General features: G+C 40.8%; 2 pseudogenes; both read right to left on the bottom strand.

Annotated features, from left to right (window-relative positions):
- Nucleotides 1–515: 515 nt before the first annotated feature.
- LOC112919429 (E3 ubiquitin-protein ligase makorin-1 pseudogene) lies at nt 516–3,702 on the bottom strand (annotated as a pseudogene).
- Nucleotides 3,703–4,364: 662 nt separating this feature from the next.
- Nucleotides 4,365–5,925, bottom strand: LOC140596614 (hydroxymethylglutaryl-CoA synthase, cytoplasmic pseudogene; annotated as a pseudogene).
- Between the last annotated feature and the right edge of the window lie 288 nt (nt 5,926–6,213).

Raw genomic sequence — 6,213 nt, 5'->3', positions numbered from 1 at the left:
GGCTGAGAAAGGGCTGATTTCTTATATGTATATACATACTGTAGATGTAGAGGTATGAATCTTACTGTATGTTTTTTTAACTTGTTTTGTGCATGTTTTCTGTCCTGTAGTGAATCTGATGGCATTTAGTAGTAGAGTTCAGCTATCCCTTTGTCTTGTGAGCAATGAAGCCCTGAAGAAAGCAAATCTATTTTAATTCTGAATATCAGGTGCTATTTAAAACATCAGTAGACTTTGATAGATTTTATTTTAAGGAACTCTGAATTCTGACCCAATTCTGTCACTGAGTTGTTGTATGTTTCATATGTTTGCTGTATATTTGCAATTTTACATATTTTGAGATTGTCTTGTTGGACCCTGGCTCACGGGTGCCAACGTGTCCCGGTGGATGCCCCAGAGACTCAGACCCCAGACAGGCAGATGCAATTAGCAAGAGGGTTTACTGGACGTTTGTGCAAACGGGCTCTCCACCTCCGAGGAGGAAGAGAGCCCCGATTAGCAATTACAGGCATCTTTTAAAGGCAAAAAGACCGCAACATCTCGCCCAGCTCAAAGGTGACAACCTCCTCTTCTTCGTTGTCAAAGGGGTTGCTGTTCTCTCTTTCCTCAATGAGCTCCCAGAAGTGGTTCCTTCCTTGGGCCCGGTATCTGCTTGATGTTCCCACTTTCTGTCTCTGTGGCTCCTCTCTACGGCCATCAGGGTACACATGCTTGTAAAAACAGTTCCCTCCAAATGGGCAGCTCCCACGTCCTTCATCAAAATACCTGCACGCCTTGTTGCTCATCGCCTCCTTGTATTTCTGAATGAGTTTCTGCTTCTCTTCTTTCTCCTCCACCCAGTACTCACTTGGAATGACAAAGTTAGATGTGATCCGGCATTCGGGGCAGGACTTTATGATCTTGCTCTCAAATTGCTTAGCACTCCTCCACTTGCGAATACACTTGAGACAGTAAGTGTGGTTGCAGTTGGAGAGAATCCCAAAGCGACGCTCACGCGGGTTGGCTTTCTCATAGACCACCTCCATGCAGATCCCACACACCAGGTCCTTACTGCGCTGGACAGCAAATGAGAGCTCCATGTCCTTCTCATGGGCCTCATTGCAAGATTTTATATGTTGTGATCTCTGGGCGGCATCCATGGGATGGAGGACCTGCAGCCCACACATGTCACACGAGTCTCCGTGGAGATATACACAGTTCTCCCCATACCGGCACTCTCCCACTGCAGCATAGGGCCAAAGCTGCTTCTTGGTTTCCACTGCTGTCTGTTCTTTCTCTGATTCTTCCTTGGTCACAGACCCCTGTGGGGTGCTTCAGTGCAGGAAGGGGCAGTACGGCCACAGTAGGGCTGCCGGGGAACAAACTCAATGGCATTCACCCAGTCTTCTGAACCTGCGCCGACAGTAGCAAAGTTTGAATTTCTGGACTCTGCTTCACCGTATTCATTTCAACAACTGGTCCAACTCCCGATGAGAGACTTGAGGAAGCAGCAAGAGATGATTTTGCAGTTAGATCTGCAGCAGTCACTTCTTCCTGTTTCAATGGCTTGCTATGTTCATGTCTGCAGCGGTCTCCGTAAATACAGTATCCTCGCTGAAAATACTTGCACACTACACCATAGGGACTGTCAGAGAGGTCATTCGAATAGTGACAGTTATCTCCTTCTTTACAAACCCCGTGCATGAAATACCTTAGCTCCTAGTTTTTCTTCTTGCTTTTGGTATGTGTTGAAGTGGTGGACTCAGAGCTTGGAGCGGATGGCCAAGAAAGAATTCTTAAGAGGTCTTCAGTTCAAAAAAGGTGGTTTTACCAAAACAAAGGGACTGGGTTCCTGGGCTGAAAGAGCTGCCTGCATGGCTACTTTTAAAATTCAAAGTACTTTTCACAGTTAAAAACCAAACAAACAAAAAGAATAACTTACAGATCTAGCCCTTCTCAACAATAAGGTAAATCCATCTGGTTGAAGAAACTATAAAGGCTTTCCTCAGGACCAAAAGAGTTTGCTAAATTTAAGATTTAGGAAAGCAGAGAATGCACTATTGTAATTCTGTAAGAGAAATCTGCAAGAGAAAGAGACTGCTGTGTGTTCTGGGAATCCTAGTTTACAACTTCCTGTTCCTTCAAAGACCGGTTGGAAAAAAAATGAAGATGTGGCCAAATTAATTTTAGAAATTTACTTTTTAACAATTTTTTATTGTACTGTTTTATAAATGAGGCATAACTCAAGGGCAGATTAATGACTAAAATGCATTTTGATTTAACTGTCTTCTCTGATAGTGTCCTTGAGTTTGCTTTTTGAATCACTCTTACCAAGGAAAGTTATACAGATAATAAAACAATAGGAATCTATACTGGGTAGTTTTATCAAATTCACAATCAATTTAGAATTTTAAGTCTGAAAGGACTGTAAATGTGCCCCCTCCCCCATTTTACATAGTATTTCAAAGGATAGAGGTACTTGTTAAAGTAAATTTATTTACCTTAGTCTGTGAGACTTTGCATCATACTGAATCCTAGTTTTTATCACATTTTAGAAAAGGATACCTATGGGTTAATCTTGTTGAATGGCTCTAAGACCTGAGGATACAAGGAAACTAAAATTATCATCTATCTGACATTAGTAAAGGTGAAAGAAAGGCATTTACTCTCAAATGTACTCACTGAAGAAAATGCCCAGGACTGTTTTTGTTTCCTAGTCCTGAAAGGTCCACATATATCTTTGTAGAGCTGTTCATGATGATCTTTATAAAAAATTATAAAGGTTTAATTTTTTCCCGTGTGCAGCAGATGACAAGAAACTAACCAATTCCCGCTGATCCTCTTAAATTCCCTTGGGTACATATCATATTATTTTCTGTTGTTTCTGCTTTGCTGAAGACTTAAAACCCTTCATTAATGTTTCAGACCATTTTTCATCACATTTTTTGCCAACAGGTAAAATGGAAAAGGAGACATACCATGCAATTATTAAAATGGTTCTTGCCAGTCTTCTATGTCTTGAACTGCAAATCCTCTGGATTTCCACCAATATTTCAAGTTTCTTTCTTTTTTTTTAAATTTCTCTAAAACTTTATTCAAAGTTATTCACCTCACTGTTAATAAGGTGTACAGTTAATGCTCTGTGCCAGTATTATGAGGCTTGCCCATTGCCAGCAATGGACTTTGAGAAAAACCCGTTTCCTGACACGCAAAAGTTAAATTACTCTCTTCAAAACATACTACACTCCCAATACTTGTGAAAGTATTACATGCACCATTTTCCCATTAGTCTTTAAATGTGAAGTTACATTATTAATCTACATCAGTGGATGTTAAAGTCATTTTAACAAATTGTACAAATCAAAATACCACTAGTTAATATTAGACAAGAGTATTTTACACACATTACATTACATATTACCTTGCAATTTGAAACATTACAGTTCATGCTTGTGTAAGTTTATTTGAGATAAAATATAAACTTAGTTGAATTTATAACACTGAAGTATCACAGGTAACCTAATAATGCCCTGTGCCCCATCCTTCTATTTTGTTTTAAATTTTTAAAAGGCAGCCAGAAAAATGTTTTATTTATTCTTTAAAATAAGGCGCAAAGAAAGATTGCAACAGCTTCCTCATACACCTCTCTATTAGCATCTCCACCTTGAACCAATGATTCCGAAGCAGACCCAGAGCTACGTCCATAGTTTTCCAGTGTACCATGTTGTCTATACCAGACGTCTGCTCAGTGCTCTCTGTTCAGAGGTCATTATAATAACTCGCAACTGCTGGCCTGGATTTAAAGCAACATTCCAGTTTCCAGAACCATTCCAACTCTTCTCCCTCTTAAGGATTTATAAATTATAGACAAAGAATGTATGTGTCTTGCCATTTCTAAACAGGGTTTGTGCATACCACATTTTAAGACTACATTCCCTAAACTAGAAACTTTTTTTTTCAAAAATCACAGGTACTTTTAGTAAGCTTGTTGGTTCAAAGTACAAAAGTCTTACGTGTTTAAAAAAATTAAAATTGGAGACTAGTACCTCGGCTTTCTTCACCTGAAGCACATGATTCATGATACCACATTTAAAAACTAAGCTTCATGCATACAAATGGCCAGAGAGGTATGAAGTTTACAGAGCCCTTTAACATTACTCCCGTAGATTGAGCACTGGCTGGACCACAATAGGAAGCATGCGAGCAAATTGAGCAAAGAGACTCCCCCAAGAACACGATAGTTTTCCAGGCTTCATGTCAGTCACATAAAAAGTTACACAACATGTAATCCTTTAAAATTGTCCCCAGACGTCCCATTCCCAGAACTGTTCCTACAGACCCTCCACCCCAACCCGCACTGAAGTCTTCCACCTCATAGAAGTATCTTAATGCTCCCTGTTACTAAAGACAGCTGCTTCCTGTTCTGCTGCTGTGGCAGGGAGTCTTGGCACTTTCTTAGCAGGACTTGGAATATGCTCAGTGGCTGCACTTGAATGTATGAGTCCTACTCCTTCACCCAGAGTATCGTCACTGGGGGAGGGCTCTGGGCATAGGTCCTCCTGTGCTTCTCATCCACTCTGACGAGGTACCAGGTCCCTTCAAAGAGGGAATATACTGAGCTCTGAGGAATATAGTTCATCAAGTGATGAGTGTGCTCTCTGAGCTTCATGTTTTCAGCAAAGACATCTGGTTCCACATAAGTTCTTGAGTCAAGTCTTGATTTGAGATCACATAAACTTGCAGTTATTTTATCAAGACCAGACCCTGGTGTGGCATCTTGCATAACTCCAAGGGAGTACAGGGTGGCAGCCAAACCAGAGCCATAAGAGAACACACCAGTCCTCTTTCCTGCTAGCTGTTGAGGTGAGTACTGTGCTAGAACAGAAGCGAGGGAGCCATAAGCAGACGATGTGTACATATGTCCATTTTGATTTGACACAAGCAAAGATGCCTTTGTTTTCTGATTAGAGTTCAGCACTAGCCTTCATAAATGCCTTTTCCACATCTCTATCAAACTAGGTATCTTCTAATTTAACATCCCCAAATGCTTCCAGGCCACTACAGATACTATTTTTATCTTTGTTCTGGTCATTAAGGATGTCATTCAGCAAAATCTGAGCCAGAGACTTCTGAACCAGCTTACAGTAGGGTGAGTGGAAGATTATGAAACCAAAATCATTCAAGGTAAAGTCTTTATCATTTCCCTGTTTCTGCCACTGGGCTTGGATCTTTTTGTGATAGAATAGCAGCAGTCTAGTCCACCGAAGTGCCACTGTATGGAGAGTTTCCCATCTACTATAGGATATTCCGAAAGCATGTCAGGCTTGTAAAAGTCATAGGCATGTTACATATGTGTCCCACGAAGTCCTTGGTCAAAAATTAAAGGCGCATTTGCCCCAATTAGCAGAGCAACAGATCTCACGTCACCTGTAGGTCTAGAATTTCCTGTGGCATATACAGCAACATCTCCCGCAACTACCAGGGCATACTGTCCATCCCAGGAGCTGGACTCAATCCAATTAACCCCATTTAAGACAGCAGCTGTGCTTCCATAGCATGCATTGGTTGTATCTGTTCCTTCTATATCTGTGTTCCCAGACTCCTCAAAGAGCTGCATCAAATTAGTCTTCACGGATTTTGATTTGTCCATGATTGTCTCTGTTCCAACTTCTAAATGCCCAATGCAATCATACAAAATGCTGTCTCTCCATAAGATTCTGAACCACAGTCAGGCAAAGAGAGTTGATATCTTCTCTATCTGTGCAGAAGCCCATCTTGGCTTGGCCCATGCCAATAATATACTTTCCAGCATCTACACCATCATATTTTTCCAACTCTGCTTGATCAACAAATTGAGAAGGAAAATAGATCTCAAGGGCAGCAATTCCCACATCTTTTGGCCAGCAGGCTTCTGCATTCAAAGGAAGTGGCCCAGGCATGGTGAAAGAGCCAAAGATAACCAGGCGGTGGCCGTGGAAAGGGAGTGAGCCACAAAAGGGAAGTACCTCAAGTTTTTTTTCATTAGAGAATCTCACTCCCTTCTTAATTGGGATGAAGACTTGAATATAGACAACATTTTGACAACTGAGATAAAATTGGTCTTGTCAGTGTCACAACGGACATACTTTTGGCCTTCTGAAACCATACAAATCTATTATGGAAATTAAAGAAGATTTTACCTTAATTATAGGATAATTTTCAAATGAAAGCAAATGGAAATTGAAGTTAATAGGT

Source organism: Vulpes vulpes, unplaced genomic scaffold (genome assembly GCF_048418805.1).
Source record: "Vulpes vulpes isolate BD-2025 unplaced genomic scaffold, VulVul3 Bu000000731, whole genome shotgun sequence".
In the NCBI taxonomy this organism is placed as follows: Eukaryota; Metazoa; Chordata; class Mammalia; order Carnivora; family Canidae; genus Vulpes; species Vulpes vulpes.
Note: the sequence above shows the minus strand (reverse complement) of the source record. Positions and strands in the feature narration are given on the sequence as shown.